At 37.3% G+C, this 19931-nt stretch overlaps 1 long non-coding RNA gene across 3 annotated transcripts in view; it reads right to left on the reverse strand.

Moving 5' to 3' along the window:
- The window catches only part of LOC147584262 (uncharacterized), a 175108-nt gene that overhangs the window by 91525 nt on the left and 63652 nt on the right, over positions 1-19931 (reverse strand). For all 3 annotated transcript variants that reach the window (XR_015247185.1, XR_015247146.1, XR_015247112.1), the window contains exons 5-6: positions 13325-13481; positions 2382-2514 (exon numbers count right to left, since the gene is read on the reverse strand). This is a non-coding gene — a long non-coding RNA (uncharacterized LOC147584262). The remainder of the gene's footprint in view (positions 1-2381; positions 2515-13324; positions 13482-19931) is intronic.

The raw sequence follows: 19931 nt of genomic DNA on the forward strand, positions 1-19931 counted from the left end.
GTACTCTGAAAACTATAAAACACTGATGAAAGAAATTGAAGATAACACAAGAAAATAGAAAAACATTCCATATTCATGAATTAGAAGAACAAATATTATTTAAATGTCTATACTACCAAAGCAATCTACACATTTAAAGTAATCCCTATCAAAATACCACCAGCATTTTTCACCGAGCTAGAACAAACAATCCAAAAATTTGTGTGGAACCACACAAAAGACCCCAATAGCCAAAGCAATCTTAAAAAAGAAAAGCAAGGCTGGAGGCATCACAATCCCACACTTCCAGACCTCAATATTAGAGAGCTATAGTGATCAAGAGGATATGGTACTGGCACAAATATAGACACATAGATCAATGGAACAGAATAGGAAACCTACAAATGAACTCACAATTATATGGCCAATTAATCTTCAACAAAGCAGGAAAAAATATCAAATGGAAAAATGGCAATCTCTTCAAAAATGCTGTTGGGAAAACTGGACAGTAACATGCAAAAGAATGAAACTAGACCACTTTCTTACACCACACACAAATAAATTCAAAATGGATGAAAGACCTAAATAAAGACATAAAACCATTAAAATCCTACAGGAAGACATAGGCAGTAACCTCTTTGACATTGGCTGTAGCAACTTCTTACTAGATATGTCTCCTGACGCAAGGGAAACAAAAGCAAAATAAACTATTGAGACTATATCAAAATAAAAAGCTTCTGCACAGCCAAGGGAAACAATCAACAAAACTAAAAGGCAAACTACAGAATTGAAGAAGATATTTGCAAATGACCTATCTTATCAAGGGTTAGTATCCAAAATATATAAAGAACTTCTCAAACCCAACATCCAAAAAACAAATAACCCAGTGAAGAAATGGGCAGAACACATGAATAGACAATTGTGCAAAGAAGACATACAGATGGTCAACAGATACATGAAATGATGCTCAACATCACTCATCATCAGGGAAATGCAAATCAAAATCACAATGAGATACCACCTCACACCAGTCATAATGACTAAAATTAACAACACAGGAAACAACAGGTGTTGGTGAGGATGCAGAGAAAGGGGGACCCTCTTACACTGTTGGTAAGAATACAAATTGGTGCAGCCAGTCTGGAAAACAGTATGGAGGTTCCTCAAAAAGTTAAAAATAGAACTACCCTATGATCCAGAAACTGCTCTACTGGTCATTTACCCAAAGGATACAAAAATACTAATTTGAAGGGATACATACACTCTGATGTTCATTGCAGCATTATCAACAATAGCCAAAATATGAAAAGAGTCAATATGCCTATCAACCAATGAATGAATAAACAAGATGTGATATACATATACAATGGAATATAACTCAGGCATCAAAAAGAATGAAATCTTGCCATTTGTAATAATGTGGATGGAGCTAGGGAGTATTATCCTAAGTGAAGTAAGTCAGTCAGTGGAAGACAAATAATATGATTTCACCCATGTGTGAAATTTAAGAAGCAAAACAAACAAACATAGTGGGGAACAAAGAAAGGAAAACCAAGAAACAGACTCTTAACTACAGAGAACAAACAGGGTTACTGGAGGGGGTGGGGGGTGACTGGGGGGATGAGTGAAATAGCTAATGGGGATTAAAGAGTGCCCTTGTGATAAGCACCAGGTGTTGTATATAAGCAATGAATCACTGTATTGTACACCTGAAACTAATATTACACTGTATGTTAACTAACTGAAATTTAAATAACTTGGAAGAAGAAGAAAAAAAGTCTGGCTCAGGAAAAAATAAGTCACTCATAGTTACTAAATTTAGCACTTCACACTTTAATAAGTGTGCTTATCTAATTATTTGTTCATTTATTCATACATAAAAATTAATTTTATAAAAATATTTCAACAATTCAATAATCCCAAATATCAGGAAACTAAACCAAATTATCCCTCATTATTATTCTGGTATGTAATAGTTTTTAAATTTGGTTTTCTTTCTCCTATGTATTCCAAAAGCATCACTTCTGGATAAGCAGGTAAATAGACAATTGGGTTAAAATTAAAGAGTATAAAAAAGTCAACTAATGTGTTAAAAAAGGATTTTTCTTATTTTATTTTAAATAACTATTATAAAAATTAGACTGTTAATGGCATTGATTAATGTGTGAAAGAAAAACCACGCTTTACATTTTCTTTTACAGTGAATGAGAGACTATAACTCAAATAGATCTGGAACTTGATTTTTCATTTCTCCACTGAGTCAGTATTGATTTCTTTAATCTTTTTTAAGTCTTTTTTCATTCAACTAGTGTTGGTCTATTTTTCAGATCTGAGGCATTCCTCATAGAAATGCATTCCTTGTTTGTCAACCAACAATTTAGATAAATGTCAAGTTCACATACCTAAGGAGAAGAAAAGTGTTTCTAACAGCCATCCGTTATCAATGAGGACAGAGTTTGCTGTCATTTAAATGCTATATAGCACCGATACAACTGCCTCAGAAGTCTTGAAAAATAAATTTGTTTCCTGAGGCATCTAAAACACAAACATTAGAGGTCAGAAACAGAGTAATAGGGACTATAAACATACATGACTGCTTAGCTACTATTGTTCAGAAATTAAGTATAACTCAAGGTGTGGTAGGTTAATGAAAAGCTAATTGGATGGAGGAAGTAGCAGAAAGGAAATGTGTACTGTAGGTGAACAGCTTATAGACAAAATGTTACAGAGCTGAGGTTATGTTGCACCGAATGGACCTGAATTTATTCTAGATGTATTCTTGGCTAATTTTACTATTATGGTGAGATAATTAGCACTATAACACTGTAATTTACTGTTATTTATTAATTTAATATTAAATTCAACATTCCAACAAGAAAATCTTATATACAATTTGGGCCACAAACTAAAAACACATCATTAACCTCCAGGAATTTCTCTTCTTAGAAAAGAAACCATATTAAAAATAACAATAACAGGGGCGCCTGGGTGGCGCGGTCAGTTAAGCGTCCGACTTCAGCCAGGTCACGATCTCGCGGTCCTTGAGTTCGAGCCCCGCGTCAGGTTCTGGGCTGATGGCTCAGAGCCTGGAGCCTGTTTCCGATTCTGTGTCTCCCTCTCTCTCTGCCCCTCCCTCATTCATGCTCTGTCTCTTTCTGTCCCAAAAATAAATAAACGTTGAAAAAAAAATAACAATAACAACAGCAACAACAACTAATTGTAGTGTAGTATTTTAATTAAGTGATTTATAAAGCAAGTACTAATGACTGAAAAGAGGGTGACATCATAATATGAAAGCACTCTGGCAAGGATCTTATGGTAGATACTTGCTGGTTTGGTGCCAGCTGATGAAGTTCCTTTGGGAAACTAGGTTGTCTCAGTCCATGTGGATGGGTAGGCCTTCACCTAATACACCTAATACTTAATACAGGAGTCAGAATGCATGGCTCAGATCTGCAAGGTATAACACTTAGTTCCCAATACATATCAACTGATTCAGGGTTGGGTCTGTGAGCCTACTTGGCCACTTCAGACTGAATTCAGCTACTTGTTTGAAAGCCATAGTAACAAATGCTCTTTTCTTCAATCTACATGAACCCTGAGGAAATCTCTGGCAACTATCTTGTCTTCAGGTGTCATCTGAGAAGGTAAATAAGAATACTGTTGTTGCCATTATAAGTCATCACAAATTTGGTGGCTTAAAATAATAAAAATTTACTTTCTCATAGTTCTAGAAGCTAGAATTACAAAGTCCAGAATTAAAGTGTTTGCAGACCTATGCCCCCTCTGAAAACAATGGAAAAATCCTTCCTTGTCTCTTCATTGCTTCTGGTAGTTGCCAAAAATCCTTGGTGTACCTTGGCATGTAGATGGATTACTACAATCTCTGCCTCTGTCTTCACATAGAATTGTACTTGTCTCTCCTGTGTCTCTGTGTCTTGTGTTCAAATCTATGTTTCCTTATAAGGACTTTAGTCATTGCATTTAGGGCCCACCCTAATCAAGTATGATCTCATCTTAACTTGATTACAACTATAACGATCCTATTTCCAAATAAAGTTATGTTCACAGGTATCAGAGGTTAGGATTTTGACACAGTTTTTTGGGGAAACAAATAAAATACAACAAGCTAGAGATGACATGGTGCCTTTGATGTCATCTGTAATAACCCAATACTGCTTAATTTAGAACTAAAAATATATGTTTTGAATGAAATTAATTGTAATCTCCTTTTGTGAAGCATGTGACTGATGACACAATGGCACTTAGGGGTGCCTGGGTGGCTCAGTTGGTTGGGCAACTGACTTCCACTCAGGTTATGATCTCACAGTCTGTGAGTTCTGTGCTGACATCCCAGAGTCTGGAGCCTGCTTTGGATCCTGTGTCTCCCTTTCTTTCTGCCCCTCACCCGCTATCACTCTGTCTCCCTCCCTCTCTCAAAAAAAATAAATATTGAGCTGAGGAATAGAAGATAAGGGAAGATGGCACATAGGAGGACGCTGGGCTCACCTTGTCCAGCTGATCACATAGATTGCACCCACATTGGCCTAAATAACCCAGAAAACTGCCAGAAGACTAGCAGAACAGACTCTCTGGAGCCAAGCATAGACAAGAGGCCGATGGAAGAGGGTAGGAAGGGCAGACGCGGTGTGTGCTACACAGACTGGCAGGAGGGAGCAAGGGTGGTAGAGAGGCAGCCCGGCAGGCAAGGTAGAGCCCCCAAAGTCTGGCTTGCAAAAGTGGAGGGGCCAGACTGCATGAGTTCTGACAGCCAGGGGGACTTAACATCTGGAATGTTAAAAGTCAACAGCTCTGCTCTCAGAGCACGGGGAGGGTGAGAGGACACCAGGAGGGAGAGTTGTTGAGCCCAGGAAGACAGAGCTCAGCTCAGCGGGGGAACAAAGGTGCTGGCAAACACCATTTCTCTCTCCCATCCACCAGCGGAAATTCCAAAGGGAACAAGTTCCTGTCACCGAATTTGCTTGCACCACACAAATGCACAACTCTTTGCTTCTGTGCATCCATCCCTCCGAAGCGGCTTGCCTCCCTCCTGGTGCTGCAGGGCCCCTCCTGCAGGGGACCACGGATGGCAAACCTAGCTAAGCCTGCCTCTCCCGCTCCTGTGCACCTTGAGGATCCACCCCTTGGCCAGATCCCACCAAAGCAGCACCACAAGCCTGGCAGTGTGCAAGCAGCCAAGACAGAGGCCACACCCCTCCACAGTGAGTCCTGTCCCTGGGAGAGGGGAAGATAAAGTACACACCAGTCTGACTGTGGCCCTAGTTGTGGGCTGGGGGCAGACATTGGGTCTGACTGTGGCCCCACCCACCAACACAAGTTTCTCTGGACAGCACAGGGGAAGTGCCCTGCAGCATGGAGCTACTGCAGGGACTAGCCAAAACGATGAAATGGAAGAATTCTCCTCAAAAGAAACTACAGAAAGTAGCAACAGCTAATGAATTGATCAAAACCTATTTAAGCAATATAATGGAAAAAGAATTTAGAATAATAGTCATTAAATTAATCGCTGGGCTTGAGAAAAGCATAGAGGACAACAGAGAATCTATTGCTACAGAGATCAAGCGACTGAAAAATAGTTATGAGAAATTTAAAAATGTTATAAATGAGGTGTTAAATAAAATGGAGGTGGCCATAGCAGGATTGAAGAGGCAGAGGAGAGAATAGGTGAATTAGAAGATAAAAATATAGAAAAAGAGGAAGCTGAGAAATAGAGACATTAAAAAATCCAGGAGTACAAGGGGAGAATTAGAGAACTGAGTGGTGCAATCAAATGGAAGAATATTCATATCATAGGAATTCCAGAAGAAGAAGAGAGAGAAAGGGGCTGAAGGTATACTTGAACAAATCATAGCTGAGAACTTCCCTGATCTGGGGAAGGAAACAGGCATTGAAGTCCAAGAGGCACAGAGAACTCTCTTCAGACATAACTTGCATAGATATTCTGCACAACATATCATAGTGAAACTGGCAAAATACAAGGATAAAAAGAGAATTCTGAAAGTAGATAGGGATAAACGGGCCTTAACATACCAAGGGAGACACATAAGGGTAGTAGCAGATCTATCTACTGAAACTTGGCAGGCAGGAAAGGAATGACAGGAAATCTTCAATGTGATAAACAGAAAAAATATGCAACCAAGAATCCTTTATCCAGCAAGTCTGTCATTCAGAATAGAAGGAGAGATAAAGGTTTTCCCAAACAAAGAAAAACTGAAGGAATTCATCACAACTAAACCAGCCCTACAAGAGATCCTGAGGGGAACTCTGTAAGTGAAATGTTTCAAGGACCACAAAATACCAGAGACATCACTACAAGCATGAAACCTACACATATCACAATGACTCTAAACCCATATCCTTCAATAATAACAATGAATGTAAATGGACTAAACGCTCCAACCAAAAGACATAGGGCATCAGAATGGATAAAAAAAAACAAGACTCATCTATTTGCTGTCTACAAGAGATTCATTTTAGACCCGAGGACACCTTCAGATTGAAAGTGAGGGGATGGAGAACTATCTATCATTTTACTGGAGGTCAAAAGAAAGCTGGAGTAACCATACTTATATCAGACAAACTAGACTTTAAATTAAAAGCTATAGCAAGAGATGAAGAAGGGTATTATATAATTATTACAGGGTCTATACATCAGGAAGAGCTAACAATTATAAATGTCTATGCACCAAATACGGAGGACCCCAAATATATAAAACAATTACGCACAAATATAAGCAACCTTATTGATAAGAATGTGGTAATTGCAGGGGACTTTAATACTCTACTTACAACAATGGATAGATCATCTAGACACAGAATAAATAAAGAAAGGAGGGCCCTGAATGATACAATGGATCAGATGGTTTTGACAGATATATTTAGAACTCTGCACCCTAAAGCAACAGAATATACTTTCTTCTCCAATGCACACAGAACATTCTCCAAGGTAGATCACATTCTGGGTCACAAAACAGCCCTTCATAAGTATAACAAAATTGAAATCATACCATGCACACTTTCCGAACACAATGCTATGAAGCTTGAAATCAACCACAGGAAAAAGTCCAGAAAACCTCCAAAAGCATGAAGGTTAAAGAATACCCTACTAAAGAATGAATGGGTCAACCAGGCAATTAGAGAAGAAATTTAAAAAATATATGGAAACAAATGAAAATGAAATACAACAATCCAAACACTGGGACGCAGTGAAGACAGTCCTGAGAGGAAAATACATTGCAATCCAGGCTTATCTCAAGAAGCATGAAAAATCCCAAATACAAAATCTAATAGCACACCTAAAGGAAATAGAAGCAGAACAGCAAAGACACCCCAAACCCAGCAGAAGAAGAGAAATAATAAAGATCAGAGCAGAAATAAACAATGTAGAATCTAAAAAAACAGTAGAGCAGATCAGTGAAACCAAGAGTTGTGTTTTTTTGAAAAAATAAACAAAATTGATAAACCTCTAGACATGCTTCTCAAAAACAATAGGGAGAGGACCCAAATAGATAAAATCATGAATGAAAATGGAATTATTACAACCAATCCCTCAGAAATACAAGCAATTATCAGGGAATACTATGAAAAATTATATGCCAACAAACTGGACAACCTGGAAGAAATGGACAAATTCCTAAGCACCCACACACTTCCAAAACTCAAACAGGAGGAAATAGAAAATTTGAACAGACCCATAACCAGCGAAGAAATTGAATCAGTCATCAAAAATCTCCCAACAAATGAGTCCAGGACCAGATGGCTTCTCTGGGGAATTCTACCAGACAGTTAAAGCAGAGATAATACCTATCCTTCTCAAGCTGTTCCAAAAAATCGAAAGGGAAGGAAAACTCCCAGACTCATTCTATGAAGCCAGCATGACTTTGATTCCCAAACCAGAGAGAGACCCAGCAAAAAAAAGAGAACTACAGGCCAATATCCCTGATGAATATGGATGCAAAAATTCTCAATAAGATACTAGCAAATCGAATTCAACAGCATGGAAAAAGAATTATTCACCATGATCAAGTGGGATTGATTCCTGGGATGCAGGGCTGGTTCAACATCGCAAATCGATCAACGTGATACATCACATTAATAAAAGAAAACGTAAGAACCATATGATCCTGTCAACCGATGCAGAAAAAGCATTTGACAAAATTCAGGATCCTTTCTTAATAAAAACCCTCGAGAAAATCAGGATAGAAGGAACATACTTAAATATCATAAAAGCCGTTTATGAAAAGCCCACAGCTAATATCCTCCTCAATGGGAAAAAACTGAGAGCTTTCCCACGAGATCAGGAACACAACAGAGATGTCCACTCTCACTGCTGTTGTTTAACAGAGTGTTGGAAGTTCTAGCATCAGCAATTAGACAACAAAAGGAAACCAAAGGCATCAAAATTGGCAAAGATGAAGTCAAGCTTTCACTTTTTGCAGATGACATGATATTATACATGGAAAATCCAATAGACTCCACCAAAAGTCTACTAGAACTGATACATACATTCAGCAAAGTCTCAGGATACAAAATCAATGTACAGAAATCAGTTGCATTCTTATACACTAATAATGAAGCAACAGAAAGACAAATAAAGAAACTGATACCATTCACAATTGCACCAAGAATCATAAAATACCTAAGAATAAACCTAACGAAAGATGTAAAAGATCTGTATGCTGAAAACTATAGAAAACTTATGAAGGAAATTGAAGAAGATACAAAGAAATGGAAAAACATTCCGTGCTCGTGGATTGGAAGAATAAATATTGTTAAAATGTCAATACTACCCAAAGCTGTCTACACATTCAATGCAATCCAAATCAAAACTGCACCAGCATTCTTCTCGAAACTACAACAAGCAATCCTAAAATTCATATGGAACCACAAAAGATCCCGAATAGCCAAAGTAATTTTGAAGAAGAAGACCAAAGTAGGAGGCATCACAATCCCAGACTTTAGCCTCTACTACAAAGCTGTCACCATCAAGACAGCATGGTATTGGCACAAAAACAGACACAGAAACCAATGGAATAGAATAGAAACCCCAGAACTAGACCCACAAAAGTATGGCCAACTAATCTTTGACAAAGCAGGAAAGAATATCCAATGGAAAAAAAGACAGTCTCTTTAACAAATGGTGCTGGAAGAACTGGACAGCAACATGCAGAACAATGAAACTAGACCACTTTCTTATACCATTCACTAAAATAAACTCAAAATGGATGAAGGATGTGAATGTGAGACAGGAAACCATCAAAACCCTAGTGGAGAAAGCAGGAAAAAAACCTCTCTGACCTCAGCTGTAGCAATTTCTTACTTGACACATCTCCAAAGGCAAGGAAATTAAAAGCAAAAATGAACTATGGGACCTCATCAAGATAAAATGTTCTTCACTGCAAAGTTAACAGTCAACAAAACTAAAAGGCAATTGATGGAATGGGAAAAGATATTTTCAAATGACATATCAGACAAAGGGCCAGTATCCAAAATCTATAACAAACTCACTAAATTCCACACCCAAAAAACAAATAATCCAGTGAAGAAATGGGCAGAAGACATGAATAGACACTTCTCTAAAGAAGACATCCAAATGGCCAACAGGCACATGAAAAGATGCTCAACGTCGCTCCTCATCAGGCAAATAAAATCAAAACCACACTCAGATATCACCTCATGCCAGTCAGAGTGGCTAAAATGAACAAATCAGGAGACTATAGATGCTGGAGAGGATGTGGAGAAATGGGAACCCTCTTGCACTGTTGGTGGGAATGCAAATTGGTGCAGCCACCCTGGAAAACAGTGTGGAGGTTCCTCAAAAAATTAAAAATAGATCTACCCTATGACCCAGCAATAGCACTGCTAGAAATTTACCCAAGGGATACACGAGTGCTGATGCATAGGGGCACTTGTACACCAATGTTTATAGCAGCACTTTCAACAATAGCCAAATTATGGAAAGAGCCTGAATGTCCATCAACTGATGAATGGATAAAGAAATTATGGTTTATATATACAATGGGACACTACTTGGCAATGAGACAGAATGAAATATGGCATTTTGTAGTAATGTGGATGGAACCGGATAGTGTTATGGTAAGTGAAATAAGTCATACAGAGAAAGACAGATAACATATGTTTTCACTCTTATGTGGATCCTGAGAAACTTAACAGAACATGTTGGAGGGGAAGGGGAAAAAAAAAAGTTACAGAGAGGGAAGGAGGCAAACCATAAGAAACACTGAGAATAAACTGAGGATTGATGGGGGGGTGGGAGGGAGGGGGAAAGTGGGTGATGGGCATTGAGGGAGGCACCTGTTGGGATGAGCACTGGGTATTGTATGGAAACCAATTTGACAATAAATTTCATATTAAAAAATAAAATAAAATAAAATAAAATAACTAAATATATATATTTTTTTAATTATAAACAATGGCATATCAGCTCTTCTTTCTCTGATAAATCATACTGAACAAGCACATCAGGCAAAGTGTGTTGGGTTTCTCTGCTAGAATAACTGAAATTGTGGTACTTTTATCTCAAATAATTTATTAAACTCAAGGAAGAATCAGAAAAAAAGAATGTCAGATGATCTCATTAAGTAACCAACAAAGCTCTAAAGTATTTAGAAACAAAATGAACCAAATAAGCTAAATCATTTCAGATGACTTACTAATCACAAATATTTTCAATGGCTTAGTTATATCTAAATGATATTTTATTCATTAAGAAATATCTTATTAAACTAAACATTTGATTCAGTCAGAAGACCTAGGTTTTCATCCATACTCTGTCACTAACCAGCTCTATAACTTTAGAAAACACCTCTAACTGCTCTGGGTTTCTTTCTTCTGTAAAATGAAAGGTTAATAATCAAGACAATCTCAAAGGTCCCCTTTCTCCTCAAAAAATGTTTGCATTAAAAAATTCTATTTTTTATCATAATCATTTTAACATTTACATACCCTGTTCTGCACAGATCAATAAAAGCAATTAATAATAGGTGAGTACTACTGTGCCTGAGGGTGTCTTTTAGCATGTGAGAATAAAAAGCATGAGGAAATTCTACGGTCACAAGATGGCTGCCACTCACAAGATGGCTGCCACAGCTCCAAGCATTACATCTTCAGAAAAAAAAGTCTAAAGCAGTTAAGAATAGTAAGGGTAGAGACTCCTTTTATATCTGTGTAAAAACTTTCTGAGCAAATTTCTCCTCAGGTTCCATTAGCCAGGAATGAGTCACAGGCCCATGCCATAGCAACAAAGGAAAACGGGAGAATCAGTATTTAGCATTTTCAGCCTTTGCATGAGAGACAGGCTCTAACAGAACAAAACAAAGAGGAGAAAGAGTTGTTCATTAGGCGACCAGCAAGGTCAGCCAGAGACTCCTTGCCCCACAAGAAGTGACATTAGAACTTTTGTAATAGATTCTAACAGCCCCCTACCATGGTATAGTGAAAGATAAAAATTTAATTGATAACAGTTTTTGTCAGTCATGCTACAACTTTGGTATGGCCTAGGCAATGCAACTTACTACCTGTATAACCTTGGATAAATTATTTAGCATCTCTAAAGTCCTCAGTTTCCTCATCTATAAAATAGGTATAATACCTCAAATGTTTGTTCTGAGGATTAAATGAGAGAACATGTGTAAAGTACCTGTATAGTTCCTGACATACAGTAGATACAAAATAAATGTCAGTTTTCATTCTCTTTTCCCTTTCCCTAACTTAGCCTTCCATGCTCCCCTTAGAAAGAAATCCTTTAATTGATTTATATTAATTATATGTAATCTAATCTATCTCCCTCTCCTCCTCCACCTCTCCATCCCTTCCCTCCCTTCACCCATCTCTGTTTCCTAACTACATACTTCTAGAAAAGGAGCTGTGAGTAAACCATTCTTAAAAGTGGGTTATAAATGGCCTGTGAGAGTATTTATTTTGATGCCTATCTCCAGGAATAAACTGGACAGACATCTCCCTGGTGAACTTCCTTAGGAAAGGCATTAGGAGACACGGTCACAGTGAGATAAGAAGGTTTTTTGGAATTGCTAATCTACTGATGTTGTCCAGAAAGAATCATTAAGAGGAAATTGATTCATGATGAAAAATAACTAAAGGTGACAGGAGAACTTAGAACCCCGGCTGATATTCACCATTTATGGAAAGTATCCCCCTTTCCCACCTCCCATCACATTAGGATAAAAGGCATTGACACATGTAGCTAGAAGAAACTTTCCTCAATCATGAAAAAATATTTAGAGAGCCCACTACATATAGTGACTAAGCTAGGCAATTCCCCATTTATCTCCCCTGGCCAGTTCCAAATCATTCCCTATCCATACAATGGCTACTTTTGGGTCATGAGACAGGAACAACATGGATGAGATGCACCAAACAGTTTTGAAGGAGGACACTGGAAAAGAAATGTATAGGTCCAGCTCATGAGTGTATAACGGAAGTAGAAGGGGAAAAAGAAAAAACAGAGATTTTCTTGAGGAATGTGATTGTATGTTATGCCTTCCCTTTTATGAGTTCAAGATATATAATTTAGAATTTTGATTTAAACTGAGATTACATATTTTCTGTTGTGATGTAGTTCAAACAATTCACCACATGGGCCATGACATTATATACACTTAAAATATAAAAATGTGATAGTATTTCATTTTCACTGAGCACTTATCTGTGCCAGGCATATACTATATGCTCTACACACATTTCTTCATTTACTCCTTCATTTATAATGTGCCTAAGACAGGAACACCTATTATCTCCATTTTCTACTGTAAGAAATAGATTTCCAGAACAAGGTCTCTCAGACAGTCACTCTAAATTCCACCTGATACTGCCCCAACTGGTGCCTTGCCTGTGTATTGCCCAGTTTCCTGTGCTTATCTCTAGGGTCACACTTTACATACTGTTTTGAAATGAACTTTTAACTGGTCTTTCTCGCCAGCTGGTTTAAGTTTTAGATCCTAAACCTAGTACAACGTAGGAGTTATATAAATACAAAAATACAGATCAAATCAATGAAAAAATAAACTGGAAAATAGGCTATATAAGAAGTACTAAGTTCAGAAGAAGGAAGGTAACCACCAATTGCAGAGGGTAGGAAAGGCTTTGTGGGTGAGGCAGGGTCTGTGCGAAGCTTGGAAGAGGGAGAGGATTTAAATGTATAGGGAAGATGGGAGAGGATTCTGGGAAGATAATATTTTAGCAAAAGCCAAATACCTTGAATGTTTTTAGGTACTAATTCTATCTCTTTAAGAGAATATTTTAAATTGTGTAGCTTATTATGCCATAGAACAAATAAACATATTACATTATTTCCGTGTCAGCCAGCCCCTTCTTCTAGACCAAAGGCATGAAATGTGGTTTCTGCTTCATTAAGACCTTTTTCCGCGTCAACAACCCATTGAAAGCATAAAATTGCATTGAGGTCAGAAACCCCATGGACAACTTTCATCTAACCATATATACTGCATTCATAAAAAAAAAAATTAAGGGAAAAATGGTAAATATTTCAAGATTAAGTAATCAAGTACAGTTTACTACACAAAAAAAAGTGAATATGGAATGCCAAATGTAAAACAACAACAAACAAACAAAAAAACCTTAGTGTAAATCAAATAGTGTCCCCAAAATGAGTCTCCCATTTGAAACCCAGGCAAAACCTTCAATTTTTTTTTCAAAATCTTTTAAACAACTGAAAATGCTGATGTTTAAAAAAGCAAGAAGCCACTTATTCTTGATTTTTATTATTCATACTCAGAACCTTCAAGAAACTAGGATAAGAAATAAAACATAAGAAAATAACTCTTGTTTTACTTTCAGAAATTTTTGTTAAAATGTAATATATATACAGAAGGTGTTCATATTATAAGCATACAGCTCTCTGAACATATGCATGTGATAAATGCCTACCTCAAGAACAAAACATTCAGAGCACTCCAGAGTTTACCCTTTCCTTTCACTCAGCCTCCCTAAAGATAACCATCTCCTATTTCTAATACCATAGATAAGCTTTGCCTGTTTTTGTATTTTATATACAATGGGTATATAAGTGGGTCATATATCATGTATTATTTTTGGATCTGGATTCCTTTACTTAACAATATATTTGTGAGATTCAACCATTATTGTTGTGGGTAGCTATAGATCATTCATTCTCATTTTTGTCCAGCAATAATTCTCAAAGTGTGGTTGATAAATGTAGTTTAAAGTGTGGTCCAAAAGTAAGCAATTTTCATAAATATTGTAACATATAATTTATCCTTTTTGCCGTATTGATATTTGACCTGATGGTACAAAAGCAAAAGTGGATAAAATTGCTGGCACGTTAGCATAAATCAAGGCAATGACACCAAATTGTACTAAACATTATCCTATCATTGTTCAACACCATGCACCACCAGTAAACAAAAACATAAAACAAAAAAATGACAACTGTATTTAATAACTTCTTTAGTAAAAAAAAATATTAATTACATTAGCTCTCAACCCTTGAGTACATGTCTTTTTAATATTCTGTGTGATGTAAAGTATGCATAAAGTACTTCTACATAAAGTACAATGGATGAAAAAACTCATTAGGAAAAGCAATGTGAGTTGCAAGCTAAACTAGTCACTTTTGTCATGGAACACAAATTTACTAGAGAGAATGACTGACAGGAAAACAATGGTTATTGAATCTGAGTATTTGGCAGACATTTTCTCAAAAATAAATGAAGGGAACCCTTAACTTTAGGGAAAACTACTGGTAGTAATTTATGTCAATGACAAAACTTCAACTTTTTAAACAAAAATTATGATTTGTACAACATGTCCACCACCATGAATTTGACAGCTTCACAACATTTAAATACTTTACTATATGTGATTTTTAAAATATTATATAAGGAAATATGTAAGCATTTGAAGGCTCTGCATAAATCAGTGAACCAATGTTTTCTGAATAATGAATGCCTAATACAAATCATGCATTAGTACAAGATTAATTCAAAGTCCAGGACAGACCAATGGATTTAACATATCAGACTATCAAATGTTCATTGATATGATTTCAGTATCCACATTACAACTAACCTTTAAGGAACTACCACTTGTCAAGTTTTAATGTATCAAAGAAAGATCCACATGTATTTGAAAGGAAGAAAGAAAGAAAGAAAGAAAGAAAGAAAGAAAGAAAGAAAGAAAGGAAGAAAGGAAGAAATTATCTATCTATGTGAGACTGTATCTTCTTCATATACTTTAAGTAAAATATACAACAATAGATCAAACGGAGAAGCAGAGATTAGAAACCAGCTATTTTCTCATAACCCAGTTGTAAATAGATTGCAAAATGTAAAATAACACCTCTGTTCTCATTAATTTTTTTGTGCAAAATAAAGTACTTTTTATAAAAAATAGCTATTTATGTTACCATGCAATGTGTTTAGTGTTGTTAGCTTTAAATAATTTTATAATAAATATTCTTTAAATTTCTCACTTTTAAATCACAATGTGGTAAACATGAATAGCTATAATCCACATAATCAAAAGCTCTTTAAAGTCCTCAATAATTTTTAACGGCATAAAGTGTCCTCAGATCAAAAAGTTTGAGAACTTCTGCTATACAGTATTCCACTGTAAGCAGAGGTTTAATTTTAACAGTAATTTCTGGGAATATTCTTGAGATAGTATATATTTAGCTTAATTTCCTCATCTGGCCTTTCTACTTGTGGTTTCTTCTTCTCTCCAACCCTTCTTACACTGGGCCAATCAGATCATTCGCCAGTCCAGTACTTACAGCGGCTGTTACATCAGGTGCATTTTCTTCCTCCTGGCAGGAATATCCCAGAAGACTTTACCAAGAATGTAGGACTGTGCTGTGGCTTTAAGGATTTAGCCAGAAGGAGGTCAGAGGAGGACAGAGCAAACTAGAGCAATGTAAGCAAAGGACTTTTTCTTGGATTATGGACATGGTTTCCTGGGCTTCTCAGTTTAACAGCATCTTCTAACACCAAATATAAAACAATTTCCCTGTGTCTCTGCAACACATAACCTAGTTTTATTCTCTTCAAAATGCCTATCACTCCCTGGCTTTTTTTCTCGGTTTTATTCCTTTATTTTCTTTGCTCCCCATTGCTATTCCCAGAATGAGAGCTTGCAAGATTTTTCTACTTTGTTTACTGTCTGGAACTGTCTCTGGAACACAGTAGATATCTAATATATATTTGTTGAATTGATTAATCCCTATCTCTTCAGAAGCCTTTTTAATTTGCAATTATAAAAGACAAAGGAAAATACCAAGATCTAGAATACTGTTTTATTTCATGGGATAGTAGTCTTTCCCCCATTTGGGTATATAAGAAAATAATGGCATAAAGTACTTTACAAAGTTTCCAGGAGCTATATTTTTACTTTAAATATTGCCTCTCCTTTTCTTGGTCTCATCCCATTATTCCTAGCCATATAGACAGTTGCTGCTAAATAACTTCACAACTCTTTGGAAATCTATGACTTAAAAAGAGTGGATTTCCAGCACACTTATTCTAGAGTATTTAAGCTCAATATGTATAGTAATTTATATATTTCATTATAATTTATATTCTCCATTCTGATTGCTAAATGTTTTCAATTTATGAGAATTTTAACATGTGATCTTGTACAAAAGAGCATACCTCCTGAGACTGGCTTTTAAGATTTTTGAAACCAGAAGAAAATATTTTTAATTAAATGTTGGAAGTATGCTCAATATGTACCAACATAGAAATTATCCAAGGTATACACACACACACATAAAGTGAGAGGTAGAATAGTATATACATTTTTTTATTTGTATTTTCTTTTTAAAGGAAAAATTTATAGTTCTATAAATGCTTGCATATGTGCAGACTGGCTTGGACATAAGACAAAAGACAACTGGAGAACATGGTTGCCTCTTGGGAAGGAGATATAAAGGGGGAAAGGGTGGGAGGAGATTGACTTTTTAACATGTCCTTTTTGGTAGCTTTCAAATTTTGTGTACTTATGTTCATCACTTATTTAGAGATTGGCAGAGTCAATTAAAAAACATAACCCAACCAAATGCTGTGTACATGAAACTCACTTCAAATATAATACAGGTAGGTTGAAAGTAAAAGAATAGGAAAAAGATATATCGTGCAAACATTAATCAAAAGAAAGCAGGAATAGCCATTTTAATAACAGATAAAGTAGACCTAAGAACAAAGATTTACCACAGACAATGACATGACATAATGATAAAATGGTCAGTCTACCAGAAGCACAAGGCATTCCTGGATATGTATAGCACCAAACAACAAAACTACAAAATAACTGAAGCAAAAACTAGTGGAATTGAAAGAAGCAGACAAATCTATAATTATAGAAACTTTAGCATTCCTCTCTCAACAACTGGCAGAAATCAGATAGAAAATCAGCAAGGATACAGAAAATTCTATAACACCATCAACCAAAATGTTCCATAAATGAAACAGTCCACCCAACAACAGCAGAACTCACATTCTTTTCAAGAACGATAGAACATACACTGAGAAAGACCATATATAAGGTCACAAAACAACTATCAACACATTTGATAGAATTTAACATAAGACTGTGTTCTCTGACCACAATGGAAGCAAACTAGAAATGAATAACAGAAAAACAATACATTTTTAAACAACTCATGGCTCAAAAAGATGTCTCAAGAGAAATCAAAGATTACATTGAAGTGAATGAATATGAAAGTACAACGTATCAACATTTGTGAGCCACTGTTAAAGCAACACTGAGAGGAAAATTTATAGCACTAAATGCTTACAATAGAAAAGAGGAAAAGTCTTAAATCAGTAATCTAAGCTTCTACTTGAAGAGCCTAGGAAAAGAAGAAAAAAATAAACCAAAATTAAATAGAAGAAGGAAATTAAAAGAAAAACAGAAATCAACTAAATAAAAATTTGATTCGAAGCTGGCGGTGTAGGAGCACACTGAGCTCACCGCATCCTGCGGATCACTTAGATTCCACCCACACCTGCCTAAATAACCCAGAAAATTGCCAGAAGACTAGCAGAATGGATTCTCCGGAGCCAAGCATAGACGAGAGGTCCACGGAAGAGGGTGTGAAGGGCGGAGAGGTGGTGCATGCTACACGGACTGGCGGGAGGGAGCCAGGGTGGAGGGGCAGCCTGCCAGCCAAGCAGAGCCCCCGAGTCTGGCTTGCAAAAGTGGAGGGGCCAGACAGAGTGTGTTCAGACAGTGAGCGGGACTTAACATCTGGAAGCTTATAAGTTAACAGTTCTGCTCTGAGAGCAGGAGGGCTGGAGTACAACTGGAGGGAGAGTTGTTGAGCCCCAGACAACAGAGCGCAGATTGGCGGGGAACAAAGGCGCTCGCCAGTGCCATCTCCCTCACCCATCCCAGCCAAAATCCCAAAGGGAACTGGTTCCTGCCAGGGAACTGGCTTGCACCGTGCAAACACGGAACGCTGTGCTTCTGCGGATCCATCCCTCCGGCGGGTATGACTTCCTCCTGGTGCCACAGGGCCCCTCCGGAGGCAGATCACGGAGGATAAGCAAGCTGAGCCTGCCCCTCCCGCCCCCGTGCACCTTGCGGATCCACCCCAGCTAATACCCAGATCCCCAGCACCACAAGCCTGGCAGTGTGCAATTAGCCCAGACCGGCCACGCCACCCCACAGTGAATCCTGCCTCTAGGAGAGGGGAAGAGAAAGTACACACCAGTCTGACTGTGGCCCCAGCGGTGGGCTGGGGGCAGACATCAGGTCTGACTGCGGTGCCGCCCACCAATGCAAGTTATTCAAGAGAGCACAGGGGAAGTGCCCCGTATTTCCACACCACTCCAGGGACTATCCAAAATGACGAAACGGAAGAATTCCCCTCAAAAAAAACCTCCAGGAAATAACGACAGCTAATGAACTGATCAAAAACGATTTAAACAATATAACAGAGAGTGAATTTAGAATAATAGTAATAAAATTAATCACAGGGCTTGAAAACAGTATAAAGGACAGCAGAGAATCTATTGCTACAGATCAAGGGACTAAGAAACAGCCAGGAGGAGCTAAAAAATGCTATTAACGATCTGCAAAATAAAATGGAGACGACCACAGCTCGGAATGAAGAGGCAGAGGAGAGAATAGGTGAGCTAGAAGATAAAGTTATGGAAAAAGAAGAAGCTGAGAAAAAGAGAGATAAAAAAATCCAGGAGTATGAGGGGAAAATTAGAGAACTAAGTGATGCAATAAAGAGAAATAATCTACGCATAATTGGTATTCCAGAGGAGGAAGAGAGAGGGAAAGGTGCTGAAGGTGTATTTGAAGAAATAATAGCTGAGAACTTCCTGGATCTGGGGAAGGAAAAAGGCATTGAAATCCAGGAGGCACAGAGAACTCCCTTCAGACAACTTGAATCGATCTTCTGCACAACATACCATAGTCAAACTGGCAAAATACAAGGATAAAGAGAAAATTCTGAAAGTAGCTAGGGATAAACGTGCTCTGACATATAAAGGGAGACCTATAAGACTCGTGACCAATCTCTCTACTGAAACTTGGCAGGCCAGAAAGGAATGGCAGGAAATCTTCAATGTGATGAACAGAAAAAAATATGCAGCTGAGAATCCTTTATCCAGCAAGTCTGTCATTTAGAGCAGAAAGAGAGATAAAGGTCTTCCCAAACAAACAAAAACTGAAGGAATTTGTCACCACTAAACCAGCCCTACAAGAGATCCTAAGGGGGATCCTGTGAGACAACGTACCAGAGACATCGCTACAAGCATAAAACATAAAGACATCACAATGACTCTAAACCCATATCTTTCTATAATAACACTGAATGTAAATGGACTAAATGCACCAACCAAAAGGCATAAGGTATCAGAATGGATAAAAAACCAAGACCCATCTATTTGCTGTCTATAAGAGAC

The sequence above is a fragment of the Puma concolor genome, chromosome A1 (genome assembly GCF_028749965.1).
Source record: "Puma concolor isolate L17-30 chromosome A1, mPumCon1.1.hap2, whole genome shotgun sequence".
NCBI lineage: Eukaryota > Metazoa > Chordata > Mammalia > Carnivora > Felidae > Puma > Puma concolor.